The sequence below is a fragment of the Melopsittacus undulatus genome, chromosome 6 (assembly GCF_012275295.1).
Source record: "Melopsittacus undulatus isolate bMelUnd1 chromosome 6, bMelUnd1.mat.Z, whole genome shotgun sequence".
In the NCBI taxonomy this organism is placed as follows: domain Eukaryota; kingdom Metazoa; phylum Chordata; class Aves; order Psittaciformes; family Psittaculidae; genus Melopsittacus; species Melopsittacus undulatus.
In genome coordinates this window covers 30975154-30990913 of record NC_047532.1, presented here as the reverse complement: position 1 = coordinate 30990913, position 15760 = coordinate 30975154, and positions in this window count along the sequence as shown.

Here is a 15760-nt window from a genome sequence, read left to right as displayed (position 1 = left end):
GAGTTCAGCCAGAGATGTCCAAAATGAAATTGAAGAACAGTATATAGTCAAGAAGAATTCTTTTGTTTTTCAGTGGCAGTAGCTGCCCTACTCTTTTCATATATTTGCACTTTATTGTCAGTATAACCTGTCACTTATTCAAATATATTGCATAAAAAATTCTCACATTGCACCTCATGAATATATAATCCACCTAGAATATTAACACAGAGCAGTTAGTATACACTTACCTGAAAAATCTACCAAAAAAGCAAACAATTTCCTTCACATTTAAATTTCATGTTCTCACCACCTATGCAATTTTAATACCTAGTATGTATCTTAGATCTTACAGAACATTATACGGCTACAGAGAACCCTATCAAATTAGACTTTATCCATTATCTACTGCATTGGTCTTTGAATTTCTTTTATCAGCCTCTTTTTCTGAGCATTTCCAATTTTTCTTATTTTCACTTGCCTGTCCACATGAGAAAAAAAAGGATAGTTCTTATTCACAGCTTCTGCAAGACCTTTTCAGTATGTCTCATGGCTTCAACTCTTCTTCTAGGGGCACACAAAATATAATTCTTATTTAAAAAGTAACTACTCCCAGCACTTGAAAATTTCACCCAAGAGAACAGTCAAAAATATGAAGCCAGAGGGGGACACTATGCTGGAGTATAAAACTTCCGAAACAGTTTAGTAATGAAAAATTCTGAGATTTTTTTCTGAGAATTTTTCTGAGAAAAAGACTGAGAATTCCAGATCCCATTTTCAGTAATTGTTCAGAGAATTTTAAAATTCAGTATGTATTCTCAAAACAAAGCTGACCCATATAGTCACAGCCTTTTCAGTAAGTACCAGCACTGAATGACCTCTGGAATTGTAGGAAGGAGCAAGTGTGAGCACACAGCAATGCACAGTATATTCTCATCGCTCATATAACATAAATTTTAGGTACTCAGAGAACAGGGGTAAGCCAAGAGCATTTTTTCATCCTTATCCAAAAACCCAGAACAGCATAGATGAACTTGAAAAGTGTATTTGTAAATATGTCTCCTTCTGTCTGCTGTATATGCATCATCACCTTTAGATGCCTAAAAGACTTCAGTTAATGCTACAGATGATGTGGCTCATTGCCTGCCAGCTGGTTATTAGTATCAGCTTCTAGCCCAATTCTGAATAAAAGCAAGTTCATTAGTTTTGACCTAAAAGGAACTAAATGCCTCAGTTTATTGCAAACACCAACTTCTTTCTCTATGGAAGGATAGCAGTTGAAACACTCAATTTCAGGAGCTCTGGCTACGATTTTTTACCGGCATGAGAATGACAACTAACCATTGAGAATTTCAAAAATCTGGGAACAACTTAATATTCTTGATTTATCTTCCATAATTTAAATGCAACCTCCTATCCCCTTCTCTTCCCCCTATCTTTTCTGTGAATGCAGATAGGCTGAAAATAAGAGTGTAGGTTTGGGAGTTAGAGAAGGTTGAATATTTAAACTTGCATAGTAACTAAAAAATTTTGAGGTTATATTAGAAAAATATCTCTTCATAATTACAAATATGTATACAGATGAAAAGTAAATACATCTACCACCCACATCCTATAGTAATGGTCTATCTTTATTAAATGGGGAGCCATGTCATACAGTCTGGAGATGACAAATGACACTGATCCTTTTCTTGTGACTACATCAACAGCTATCTTTGTCAGACTCTTTTTCTTCTCAAGCTTCTGGCCATTGTTAGGGAGAACCGTGCGAGCCAGATCTGTTCTAATGTAAATTGACATAAGTAAAGCTACTTGTTTGTTGCACCATGTTATGACATCTCTTCAACACTAGCTGAAGGAAAAGGACTTTGATCAACAGAACAAGATTTTATAATTAGATCACCAAAACAGTAAAAAAAAAAGTATTTGACAAGAAGCTCTTCATCTGCAACATACCAACAGAATAAAGCTACCTACCAAATCTTCAATGTCAACAGTTTAACCAGTGTACCTCTACAAGCAAAAACACCTGATATTTTGGGTAAAAGATATGTGTCTGTCTAGTATCAGAACTCAGTGTATTTAACAACTACATAAAGAGAATTATGCAACCCCATTAAAAACCTGATAGCAAATGAGATAAAAAATATGTATTGTAATCAACTGCACAATAATGCAGAAAACCATAATATGCATTTTGGTAAAAAAACTTTTTGTAGACAAATATAAACCATGTTTAATGATCTCTATTTTAAAAAACCTTAAGTAAATACACAAAACCTATGAAGCACTCCTACATTCACTGGAAAAGGGAATTACTTTAATTGTAAGGGAATAACTACACATTCATCAAGACAGGAATCTGTATGCACACGCTAACTGCACAGCAAGCATGGATAAGAAGGATAAATAGAGGTGCACAAAAAATAACATTTTATTAACACTAGTGCCAAGGTCTCTGTTAGGATCTAGTTGTCCCAAGTGGATTAATTTTTCTTATTACATAAGGGAGGTGGCGCTGTACTAGGGATCTGACAATATCTTATTTATTCCGGAAACATGCCTCCATCCAGAAAATGCTAAGATGTTGATAGCTTTTTTTGATCCTGTTTTCGTACACATGTGCTGCACGCTAAGCTTTCCACCTCTGTATTTCTAATCAGGAGAGTTTTGTAAAAAGCAGCTCATAAAACAAGCAAAAGGAAGTGAAAAGCAAAACACCATTATCCCTAGCCCACTAAAACATTTATCTATCCCTGAAAATACCATCCAGTTACAGAATCAGTATAGACTGGATAGATTTCTGGGGGCAAGCCAAGTGAAGCATAAGCACAGTTTTCAAGGACCATTTTTTGCTTGAAGAAAAATTGGAAGCCACAGAAGCACAGAATTGCTCAGTTTGAAAAGGTTCTCTAGGACCATGTGCAGAGGGGCTTTGAACATCTCCAAGAATGACTGGAACCAAATCAGTCTTTGTTTAAGTTTGGCTCCCTCTGACTTTTCAGGAATGATTGACGTATTTTCTCAGGTGACAGTCAACTCTGGTGCTATTGTTTCAGTTTCTGTCAGCTCAAATTAACGACTCTGCAGCAATTTACTCTGCCTGTCTTCCCAACAGAAGGGCTGATAAATCATTTTTAAGTTGCTCCTTAGATTTTTATAAAAGACTAAACCAGCAAAATCTTAAGGCAAACAACTGAAATAGTCTGTATCCTTAAAATATCAGAATATTGCATTCTCTGGCCGTGACTTTCTGTTATCCAGTATAGGAACAGTGTCCTAGGCTGACATGTAAAAGACAGACAGCTAACTAAAATGGCACAGGATGCTCTTCCTGTTGCCAATTCATATCTAAAAACTGACAGAAAAATATACTCCCAGTGACAGCTCTGAAGTAAGTCAATGTGTGACAGCAATCAGTTCTCTTCTGTCAAGTCAGGTTCCAGGAAGAAGTATAGTTTTTTTTGGTTATGTGCCAACACTGTCAAGGAATAAGAACAACAGCACAAAGTAGTACTTGGCTATTTCCCTCAGACATGAAGATTATGGGCTTTCAGCAAAGAGAAGTGCTGGCTACCTGAAATCAAAACATTTCTGGTAGATTGTGAGGAACTCAAGTCATAATGGCTGGCTCAGAGATGTGCTCTGAAATGGTGAGAAGAAGCAATAGAAGAGCCTGTGTCTGTACAAGACAGGTTTGTGGAGTTATTAATGCAAAAAAAATAGAAGGAATCAAACTACAAGAATCAGAGGGCTTCACATCAACTATAAGGATGTGAAAAAAAACAAAGCAAGAATCAGTATGTGTGGAATCTCGGTGCTATCTGCTGGAGTAAGGAACAGATGAGTGGCAGCGCCTGTGATGGAAAAATAATGGTCCAGAACTATATCACATCAGGGAACAAAAGACCAAATATAAAGGTGAGACAGATATCCTCACCTCTCATGAGCAAAAAAACTCTCAGCCTCTTTTTTTGTCACAGAGTTCTTCCCCCTGACAACTCACAAAAGCAGACAATCTGATATTAGGGAGTAGAAAACCTGTTATAAACTTCTAGAGTACTAGCGTCACTGATAGAAAATGGTTATTTCCTCTCTCTGGACTGTCCCTAGCTAAAGGTGTCTCTGTCCTTGTCTTTCACAACAGAAACAAAACATTTCAACAATACTGAAGAAGCTGTTATGAAACCCAGAAACAGGAATGTGAAAACATTATAAATTTAAAAGGACTTAGAGCAGAATAGTTGAGAGGCCAAAAGTAAAGTGAGAAAAAAAAAAAAAACAAACAAAAAACCAAACAAACTTAAAGGAGTAAAAGAAGTAAGGGAGAAAGTGGAACAGAAAGAAAGTGGAAAGAATTGTGCTCTACTAGGGAAAAGGAGAGTAACACGAGAGCTGAGGATAGAAGATGGTGTGAGATAGTCAAACAGAACATCTGTAGGCAAGTAATGTCTGAGCCTCTTCAAAATCCATGAAGATGGTAAGTAAAATATAATATCACAAGGAAAAGTTAAAATTACCTGCCTTATCCCTCATGGTGACAAGGTTTAAGTAACTATGTACATAAACCCACAAAACTCAGCAGGGGATATACAGAATGGAGAGGGGGTGTGATGCTTGGGATGTGTCCAAGGGGAGGCATCAGAAAAGTCAGATAAGAAATCTGAGCACATTAATGACTGGAATAGCCATGTTACATGACTGGTAGTGTCTGTGCCTTCTATGGGTGTCTAGTCTAGCACAGCCCCATGATCAGTCGTACTCTTTAATTATTAGCGTTTTTGTTCAGAAAAACAAACAAATAGCCATAACCAGTTGGGATGAGGTTAAACTGCTTTAAAAATGAAAGGATTTTAGGCATCTGCCATGTTCTACCCTCTGCCCATGGGGCTAGCAAACAGGTCTTGACCAACTTTAATTAACATCCTAAATGCAAGCTAAGAGACAACTAGATAGAGTCACATGTGGACTCAATCTGAGGTAACAGTAAATATCTGGGGCAGAAGAAATGCTTGAACACTGACAGTGACAGAAAGAGGATAAGATAATGAGGGCAAAGGAGGAGCGGGCAAAGGAGGAACAGGCAAGCTACTGAATGGGAAGAACATGTGAAAAATTAGAAGTTTGATGTCAACAGTATTGGATTTATCAGAAACAGAATGCCATGACAAGGAAGAGAAAATAAGACACTTGAAATACAGAGCTAGAGATGTAAAGTCAGTAAAAACAACTTAAAGCTGATAGATGAAATTAAAGTAACTGATCAAATGGAAGCTGATAGAAAATCTCAAGTACTGCATGGGTACGGCAGTGGTGTCTGTGAGAGAAGAGCTAATGAGTCAACAGGGTTGAGGGACATGAAAGACCTGGGAGTCTGAGTGATGCCAAAATATGCAATATGTGTGGTGAGAACTGAGGAGAAAGAAAGGCTATTACAGCCTGTTTCCAGAAATGGAGAGGTGCAAGATCATTAGAAGAGCATGAGAATGTTATAGCACCAGTGCTGAGGGAGTCTTGTCAGACAGACTGACATTCAAGTATTAAACAGAGTGTGTAATGTTTCATGTAGGCAACCAGTTTCAACTCTAACTTGGGCTTGCATTTAAGAAGATAAATTTTATGGTTTACCTGGCTCTGGATTTCAGAACTTTCCACTCATTCAGAGCCTTGGAAGATCCCTCAAGTTTCTATGCTGTTACATGGGCTGTCTTTCAGCATAATTCAAGTGTATCCCTAAGAGGCTGCTATTTCTCTAAGTTTTCTCAACTTCTCCACTTTCAGTTTAAAATCCAGGATTTCTTTTTGGTTTAATTCCCATTTACCCTTAACCATGGCAATGTAGCTATCAGTCTTGCCATCTCAAATTTGTCATTTCACAAGCTGACAGATGACTGCTTTGACAGCGGGGATAATCCATATCTATAGCATAATGTCTTAAGAAATATGTAAAAATTCACAAGAAACTGTCACCTCTTGGTTATGTAAATCAAGAATAAACTCTTCAGGTGTCCTTTTTAACAATGAAAAATGTTGGTTCAGTAGTTAAATGATACCATGCCTCTGGCTGCAATGTTGATTAAAGAAATTTCTGCACTGTAAATTGGAAGGAAAAAAAATAGTTTATATATAAAATAATTCCTCTTACATGCCCTTCCAAAACTCAGTGAACTTCACAATTTTATAGCACTGTGGCAACTAAAGGGAATAGCAAAGACACCAGAATTACACATTTCAGTAAGAGAAATACTGAATCATTATTGCAAATTAAAAAGATAGTTGTCAAAGCTCAACTTCAGTTGCCCTTGCCACCTGCCCTTTGTCTTTGAATTCACTCAGGCAATCCCTGAACACTACAATGACTAAAGAGGGCTCACCATACCCAGGTCAAACTTCTAGCAGTATTTGTGGAAATGTCTAAGTTATTGTCATGGGTTTACTCAATTCTTCTGTCAAGCACAGTGACTGCTAGCTAACTAGAAGCAAAATACTCATTACTTGATAAAGCAGATCTTGGGCTCTGACCTAGATCATAAACATATTGAAAACAAATCTCAGCAAAAGCAGACCTTGCCAGTAACTTCAAGGTTATGACAGTAGTCTCCAGTCCTGCAAATTCACACCTGAGCCAAAGGACTCCTACTGAACCCAGGAGGCTCTGCGTACACTCCATCTTGGGATTCACAAACAACTTATGTTTGCACCGTGCATCAGTTGTGACTCAGATGCTTTTAATCTCACCTCTGCAAGACTACAAACAGATTCTAATAATTTGTAGTGCACAGATTCTCAGATGTGGGTGCGCAAACACAACAAAAATCAAGCCAGAAGACATTCAGTATTTTCTTGGGGAAAAAAAACAACAAACTGCTGCGATTGACAAAAAGTCTAAAAGAGCTCAAAACATAAACAAGTTGCAGTTAACTAAGTAGGTTCCTTTTCTAAATCGTCAAGTCTTGCATCTAAAACAGAAAAGAAAGAAAACCCCGTCATTTAAATCACGTGGTTTACAGGGCTGGAGCTCTAAGAACATCATGACATTCATAACGAGGAGTCAGCAACGATCGCCTGTTTCTCGCTGGAGTCACCCAGCACCTCGGTGTCACGTCCCAGTTCCTACACCACAAACACAGCACAACCCCAGCAACTTCTTCAGGCGCCCTGAACTCCGTGCAGCCCTCTACATCACCTCAGCGAAACCGAAGTGACCCCGACCAGCCGCCTCTAGCGTCTCCCCATCCGACTGGGCATCAGCAGCCCGGCGGCCGATCGCAGGTGCGAAGGGTCCCAGGGACGACGCTGCCACGGGTGACAGCTCTCGCCTGGGCAAGCCGTGCCTGAGGTGTCGTTTCGGACAAGCCGCGGCCCGTACCACCCTGAGGGGGGGGGGGTCCACGCTGACCGATGCCCCGGGGAGCGCAGCCCTCGGCCCACCGCCAGCGGAGGGCCCTGCTGTGAGGGAGGGACAGTGGAGGCGGCCGGAGAGGGTAAGGAAGGAGTGAGGCAGAGGGCAGGGCCGGGAAGCGTCGCACCGCAGAGAGCCAGGGCAGCGCTGCTGCTGGCCCGACACCACCGGAGTGGAGGCTCCCATCGCCGCCGCTGTGTTCGCTATGTCCGGCTGCTCCGAACCGGCTGCCGCCGAGCCCGGTCGCCCCCCGCACGCCGCGCCCAGGTAGGGCCCGCGCCCGCGCCCCTCCCCGCGAGCTGCCGCCTGCGCGCTTGGGGCTGCGCCGCATCGCGAGGGGCTGCCGCCGCCTGTGGCGAGGAACAGCTCCGGTGCCGCCTGCCCGGCGAGTAACGGCTGCTCTGCGGTCCCTGCTCGGGTGCCCGCTGCCTGCCCAGCGAGTAACGGCTGCCGCCGGTGCCTGCCCGCTACAGAGCAGCTCCGGGCGCCCGCGGGTCCCGGCTGCCTGCCCGGTGAGTAACAGCTCCGAGCGCTGGCGGGTCCCTTCCCTGTAAGGAGCCGCGCCGGGCGCCCACCGCCGCGGACCACTGCCAGTGCTTACCCCGGCACTGGAGTCGGGAGACCGCAGGGAAGCGGTTGTCCCCCGTCTGAGAGCAGTCGAGGAGGAGCGGGGACACAGCAGCCGCGGAGGCTCCAAGCTTCACTCCCGCGGTACCTGAGTGGGAACGCGGCCGAATGACCGCGGGGAAGGAGGGGGGCGGCCGGGTGTGCGGAGCCGCTGCCAGTGGGAGAGGCCGGGCTGGAGCTTGGGGAGAAGAAAGCAGCCGGAACGGGCACGGCAAATTCGTGTCCAGCTGCAGAGGGGATGGGGATGTGCAGCTACTCGCCAGAATGTGGTCAACCGCCATGGCTTCACTCTTACACAAAAAGCAGAAGCTAAAGGGCTTTTCTTAAAAGAATTAAAAAAAGAAAAAGGGGGGGGGGGGGGGGGGGAGGAGGGGGAGAATTTGTCATCTAATTTTGCTACAACAGCTGGTTTCCATACCGTAGCTTCTTTAGAGTTAATTAGGGCTTAATAAAATACCCTTTGGATATTGTGCTTAAGCCCCTTCGATGCACGTACGCTACCTAGTGAATCAGAGGATTTGACAATGGAAGAAAAAGCTAAAAAATCACTTTACTTTTCTTATCCCAGCTCATGTATTTATAGCGCTTATGAACAGCAGATTAGAGCAAAACTTCCTTCAAGACGGAAATTGATGCACAGATAGAAGTAGCCTACCGGAGATGCAAGATGTGGTTAAGCATAATTTTCAACAATCACAAGTAAATTGCATTTTGATGATAGGAGACAAAAAGCGTTATAGAAATTGTAGCATTTAAGTATGATACAGACTATTAGAGATAAAAAGCATATATTGCAAATTATTACAATTTCTTTCAGTTTCATTGCTTCCAGTGCAGCGTCCCAATGAGAAATGAAAGGTAAAAATATGAAAGTTCAGAGAAAACAAAGCCATAAAAAGAAGGTATCGAAACCTGAATGCTCAAGAGGAACTGACTGGGGGACAGAGGAACGACATCACTTAAATGGGTGACAACTACTTGCAGAAGATATTGCTTTTGTTTATTTGGAGGAAACAAAAAGCTTTAAAGCAATCCCCCAGAAGAGAGTTGATTGACTAGTGTTTCATATCAATAAACATTTACTGACTAAAGCTTAATAATGTTTTTGCACTTTGATCTGAATTGCCTGATGCAGAAGTAGCCCTTCCCGATTTTTGTCTTGGCTTTTCAGGTGAGGTGAGAAGGACTTAGCTTGTTAATCATGGCTAGTAATTTTATATGCAACTTTTACACACCAAATAACAAGCTGATTTTACAAAGTTTAGGATTTTATGGGAAGCCACAATGTGAAGGTCAGGGACTCAGAGTGCAAGACCAGAGAGACTTTTAGATTACCTGATCTGACATTTCACACTCTACAACAAAAAATGGGTAGAGTGTGATCTTGACCCCAGTAACCTGGGTCAGGATAAAACAGATATTCCAAAGAGACAGTCTTAAATATATTAAGAAAGAGAAAAGCTGACACTTCCTTTGCTCCTGATCTTGCTTTCATTGTTACATGTTTACCTCCTCATAGGCATACAAACATCTTCCAACTCCACACAGTTGTTGCTAGGCTTTTCATCACTGTGTAAAGCTGAGGAAACCAGTTCTACTCCACTCCAGAGCTCTGCCATCAGGCCATCTCTTCACTTCAGCTAGGCCTATTGCCCCAAAAACATAATCTAGTTCTGTAGTAAAGCCAAGGCTTATCTTGCTCCTGCAAGCAGCATACCTGTTTCTTCTTTCTAAAGAGTGATTTTTCTTCCTTCCATAGCTTAAGCAAGTCAGACTTCCTTTATCAAGAACCACAGTTATCTTTGTCATCTCTTTTATCTCCTGAAGCTTCTATGTTGACAGCTGCTTGTTATTTGTTAATCAAGGCAGCCATTTCTTTGCTGAACAACTGTGTAAACTTCATACTTTCTATGAATAAGGGTCAGAGGACTCTAGGAAAAAAGGTGACCAGAACAGCAAGTAATTTATTCAGACCATTCCTGTATTCACCAGGAAATCCTGGGGAAAAAAAATCACACCTGAGAATCGCGGGGACAGATAACTTGTGCTCACACACCTTCAGCTCATCATGTCCATAATTTTGGGGCAACTTTAATTGGGAAATAGTTACAGCAGCTATGAAGAAATACAAAGAGTGTTAGCATTTAGGACTTAGCTTTACATACCTTACCAAAGAAAGTTTTCACTTCTGAGCTGTTATAAATCAAATAGTATTTTGCATCTTCCCTACAGATTCAGTCTGGGCATTGGACTGCTTTTGTGGCTACTCACACCTGGTCTCACTCACCGATGCTGCAGCTCTGCCCATCTTGCTGACTCTCATATCATACACAACAATCACTACCTGAGTTCAGCATAAACCAAAAGTGCATATTAGTTCCAGCTCAATACCCTCCCTTGTTTTGGCTTCCATACCTGAGGCAAAAACACAAGCCCCAGGTCTGGATGCCTTGCAGCCACTGTGGAGCACAGCAGAGCAGGCTAGTGGCCTTTGGGCATCTACTAATAAATAAACATTTCTGGCAGTAGCTTCTTGCAATGAATGCTTATCCTGAGGATCAAACAAGCAGCTGCAGAGAACTACACAGAACTGGTAGCTGTCACTTTTTCTTCAAGCAGCTAAAAGACATTTTTCGTGCACATCACACTTGGGAAGCCAGAACTGTGGTCTATAATGATTTACTGGGATTTTTTACGGTGGAGAAACAAAACCACATTAAGACCATGCATCTCACTCACACTTTGCCACTTCAGGTAAGAGACAGGAAGAAAACCACTTGAATTTCTTATATATGAGCCAGGAACTTTTGTCCTTCTGTCCCTTGTGTAAGCCAGTGACTATTTGGGATGCTGTTGAACAGCTGCCTAAGGAGACAGAGCCACTGCTTTTTGGTAAAACTGCAGTTTTTCTGCTCAAGCTTATGAAATTAAACATATATATGTATGTAATTTTTTACCAACCCCGTATATCTTAAAGTAGTCTTACCTGACCTTCAGACATGTCTTTTGGACTAGCATATGCTTTCAGCACACCTTTTGTGTGAATACTAGAAAGAAAAGGCAGGATAATCAGTGTTCTTCAGTTCATAATTAGAAACAGTACTGGAGCTTAGAAGCTATATTAGAATGTACACTAATTTGGAAGAATTAAAATGCATATCCATCCAACAAAGTTGAGAAGTATAGACTGTATATTTTAAACCATGAGAAGACAAGCCCAAATAATGTCGGCTAAAAGTTTTTATCACTAACACAGAATGAATATGTTTTCTACCTATCAGTAGTACCTGGCATGGCAGAAAACTTTTGCACATAAAGCTCAGAGAATGGTCAAGAAAAGCCTTTCTGGTTTTATATGGTTGTGTTGAAAACCAAGCAATATTTACAGTTGATGAATATGTTAGGATCTACCAGAGATGCAAAGAGGTAAGTTAAGATATTCAAAGAAGAGATCAAAAAGCTGCAGCTGTATTAGACCTTTCTTACAGACAGTAAGTATGTGGCACCCATTCATTGCTGTTTGTAACTTACACAGTAATACTAATGTCACTGACTTCAGCTGACAGCTGTGCTTGTAGTCCAGCAAAGCAACACACATCTTGTATAACAGAGAAAACAGATTTGGTGGCTTTCTACTAAGATGCTTTTAGAAACAAGTTAAATGAAGCTTTGATCCTTTAGGGGGGAAAAATTTTAGGCAAAGACTCAAATTATGCAGTTCAACAGTCACAGGTGTAAGCTAGAGATAACAGTTTCTTATAAGAAATCATAAATAAATAAATAAATAAGAAATGCAACAACAAAAAGAACAGCAGCACATAAACCAACAGGAATCAGTACTAAGAATTTATTTTGAACAACTGTCAGTGATGAGTGGAATGAAATTAGCAAAGACACAGAGAATGATGGGTGGTATTTGATGAGACTGGTGAGACATAGCTTACAGATGTGGTCTCCATATTTTTCCACCAGTATGAGTAGAAGAGAAACAAATGAATTACAGATCTTATTTAAATAAGAGAAAGGAAATAAAGAAATCCCTTGAACAAGAGTGTAATGTCAGAACTTCATTATCAAGAGAACTGCATGCATTACAACAGTACCTGATATCACATATGAGGATGAAATTTGCTTTTCTGCACCTGTGCAGAACCAGTACTGCAGCCCAACCAGAGAAATCAGTTTAATACTTGCTGGGAATGCTTTTCATTTGCAAATTAGCAATTAATTTACCAGATGTTTTGAGTGAAGTGGCCAGAAAATTTATCTAATGCTATGTGATAATTTTGGATTTCACTACCTTCTTTATAATGTCAGTTTGATTGTCAGTGTTGGGAATTCTTGAAATGACATGCTGCATCCTGTTTTCGTGGGGGATTACTTTAAACAGTTCATTAACCTGGCTAACCTATGTTGTCAAAGATAGGCAACAATTATCAGATATGTTTTCCTTCAGTGAGGTCAGGGGAGAAAAATTTCAGCTGAAAGAAGGAACTTAACTTGTCGAAAGTCAGAAGTCTGTGGATGAAGAATCTGATCCCTTCAGAGTGGGATTGTGGGTGATAGCAGGAGGGAGACCGGATCATAGAATCAGCTAGGTTGGAAAAGAGCTTTAAGATCATCAGGTCCAACCATTACCCCAGGACTGCCAAGACCACTACTGAGCCATATCAGTGAGGGATTTCTTTACTACTTCACTTGCGGAAGTAGTAAATAAATGATCTATATAATTTCCATTCTTTGTTTTACTAACCCAGTAGGCACTGCAGTGACAAAACCAGATTACTTATTTCCAGACTTGCATCTCCACTTCTTCCTTTATTTTACCAATTTCATCTCTTTTGAATTCTTTAATCAAGGCTACCCTAGCCTCCTACGTGAACTTCACACTTCTTTTCCTGAACACGTCCATTCATGTCTTTCAGTTCCTGCTCTACTCCCCTACTGCACTTCTCCCCTTTCTGACTGCAGTGTCAGTCACTCTGTTCACAGTTCTGTCTACATGTATCAACCCATTATTCTCCATCATTCAGTCCCCTCCTCTTTGAAGTGTCTTTCCCCCAGGATTGAGTTGAGAAACCCTAAAAAGTATCAGTGACAGTTTGATATGTCCATAATTTGTTGCTGTTGTTCACTTTGTGCATGATTTAGACTATGACCTCCTTCCACTAGTAGTAGTAAGCACACTCATAATGTTAGCAGTTTTGCCATCTCCTTCTTCAGTAGTATGTTAATTACTTTACTCTTTCTTGTTACATTTCTTCAGTTACACCCTGAGTAGAAGGGAGGGAGGCATAGTTACATTGGTGGAAGCCTTTATTGTACTGTGGATGACAATAAAACCTGCTTCAGGTCACTCCCTCATGCAGCTGTCATTTCCTGACAATGAACGTTGTAAATCAGAGCAGCCTCTAAAGAACAGTATTTTAAGCCATGATTGACACCTTAACAACCAGAAGTCAGAACAGTAAGTCCCACATTCAGACAGCAGAGCGTCCTGAGGAGCAGGAACAGGCTGATAGGATTGCTCCCTCCATTGAGGATACCAACTTGGGATCACAGGGATTCTGGCAGTGGTTCCTCCAGGTACACTGCTCTATATTACGCTTGTTCAGGCTTGGCTGGAATGCTGCAGCTGCCTCTCAGAGACAACGCAGAAACAGCTTCAACATGCAGGATCAGGAACTAAAGCACTAATAGCCAAGTAGTTTTGAGCATCCACCCAGAAGTGGAATAGGCAAGTTTATTTTTCTCTCAGAAGGAAAAACATTAATAAAACTTCTACATCAAAACAATAGCTTTAATTACCAACCCATTGGATAAAATACAGCAGTAGCTCCACCTCTCCCTGCATGTTGTGCAAGCTCCTGGCCAGTGCTGGCTGTGCTCTCTAGGGAGGAGCAGGAAAGGAAAGCCAGCCAACCACTGGTAGTGACAATGCACTTTGAAACTGTTCACATATATCAAGTGTCAGGAACTTGTGGGAGTTCTTTCCCTATTTTTTTTTACTACATCTTTGCTTATTAGTGGGTTGCATAGTGCTTCAGACTGCATATACAATACACCTCCCTGCTTCACTGAAAACAGAGGGGAAAAACTTACACTAGATATTTCTGGTTTTATTTTAATGGCAAATTTATTACATGCAGTTCATTGCTAGGATTTATTTGGTGCCCAGTATGAATTTTAAACCTTCTTTTTCAGTCTTGTCAACCTTGGATCATTTTCATTAATCTCTTTAGTTTCCCTCATTATTTTTCCTCACTTCAAGACTTGCCTGATTATTATTAAATATGTCTGCTGCCAACACCCATGACACATAACAGGTTGTCAGTGTCTTTTTGTCAAAGTTATGTTTCTTTTTGATTGTGGCACAATAATTTAATACATATCTAATTATTCTTGACTTCTCCATAAGGAAGTTTCCTTTGTAAATTGTGGTTAAATTTAATTTATAGCTGAAAGAAAAAGGGCTTTTAAAAAATTCTAATGTAGAACCTCATTCTGCAGTGCACATGCCCCTGATAGTGAAATTCAGAACTGGTCAACAAGTATCACTGTATAACTCTAAGTGGTCACTTTTAAGACTGGGACCTACCCTCTGTGCTCTGTTCTGAGTTGGCTGTATGCACTTGTAACAACCAGTTTCTAAGTATCAGAAGAGGGTTTTTTTTGTTTTCTGGAAAAGTTTTCATTTATTATATCAATTGATGAAAATCTGGAACTCATGGAAGTATGACTTCTTTGTGTTACAGTTAAAAGTTTTCAAACAGAAAAATGCATGGAGTATAGGAGTCCTGGACATGGATAATAGTTTAATTTCAATTACTGGCTGCCCCAAGGATACACCAGAGGGGCATGGGGTTGCATATGGTATAGAATTAGATTTGTAGTCTTTTTCTTTTCTTGCATGGAGGTTAATTTTCTTCTGTATTGGCAGTGCAGGGTCTCTGGGTTAGGTGAGTCCGGAAAGCTTGAGTGTGAGCATTCAGCCCAGGGACTGGTTTGTTGGAAAACCAACTTTCAGCACACCGAAGTGAGCTGCAGTGCTTGTTTGTGCAGTAATCATAACTTACTTGGATACTGAAGTTTTACTTCAGCAAAGGCTCAGTTTACTTAGAACATTACATAGGAGTGGACTTGTATTTTCTTTCAGCAATGAAAAACTGAGATGGTCCTCTTGCAGTCTTTGCAAGATTGCGTAGCTGTAAGAATTACATAGACAAATCACAGCACATCACCAGCAATGGAGCTGTTCATTACATGTGGTGGCTCTTCAGAATATTAAAGGAAGAAAGAAAAGGTGTCTCTCAGTTTTCCAAGGTGTGTTTAAATTCAGTTCAAATCCTTTCCCCCTAAGATTCATTTATAACTGTCTATGCTATTTCAATTTGAAAAGTGAAGAGATCAAGTCAGCAAAGTAACATTTCAACAATGCACTTACAGATTGTTCCTCTTCTATGTTATCAAGGCAGTGTCTTCTTTCTCCATGAAAAATGTGCAATATCACTGTAGACATCCAATAAAAATGAACAGCTCATTTATTTTGAAAAGGAAAAGAATTGCATGCTGTGATACTGAAATGAAAAACCTATCATCCTCACACAATGTCTGGAATAAGGCCCTCCCATCAACTAGAAAAAATAATTGTTCCTTGAATATGTAAAACTATAGAAGTAACAGCACAGCTGTTCAGGAGTTTAGTTAAAGGGTCACACTGTAGCTGCCAATAAATTTAATCCTGAGCACAAT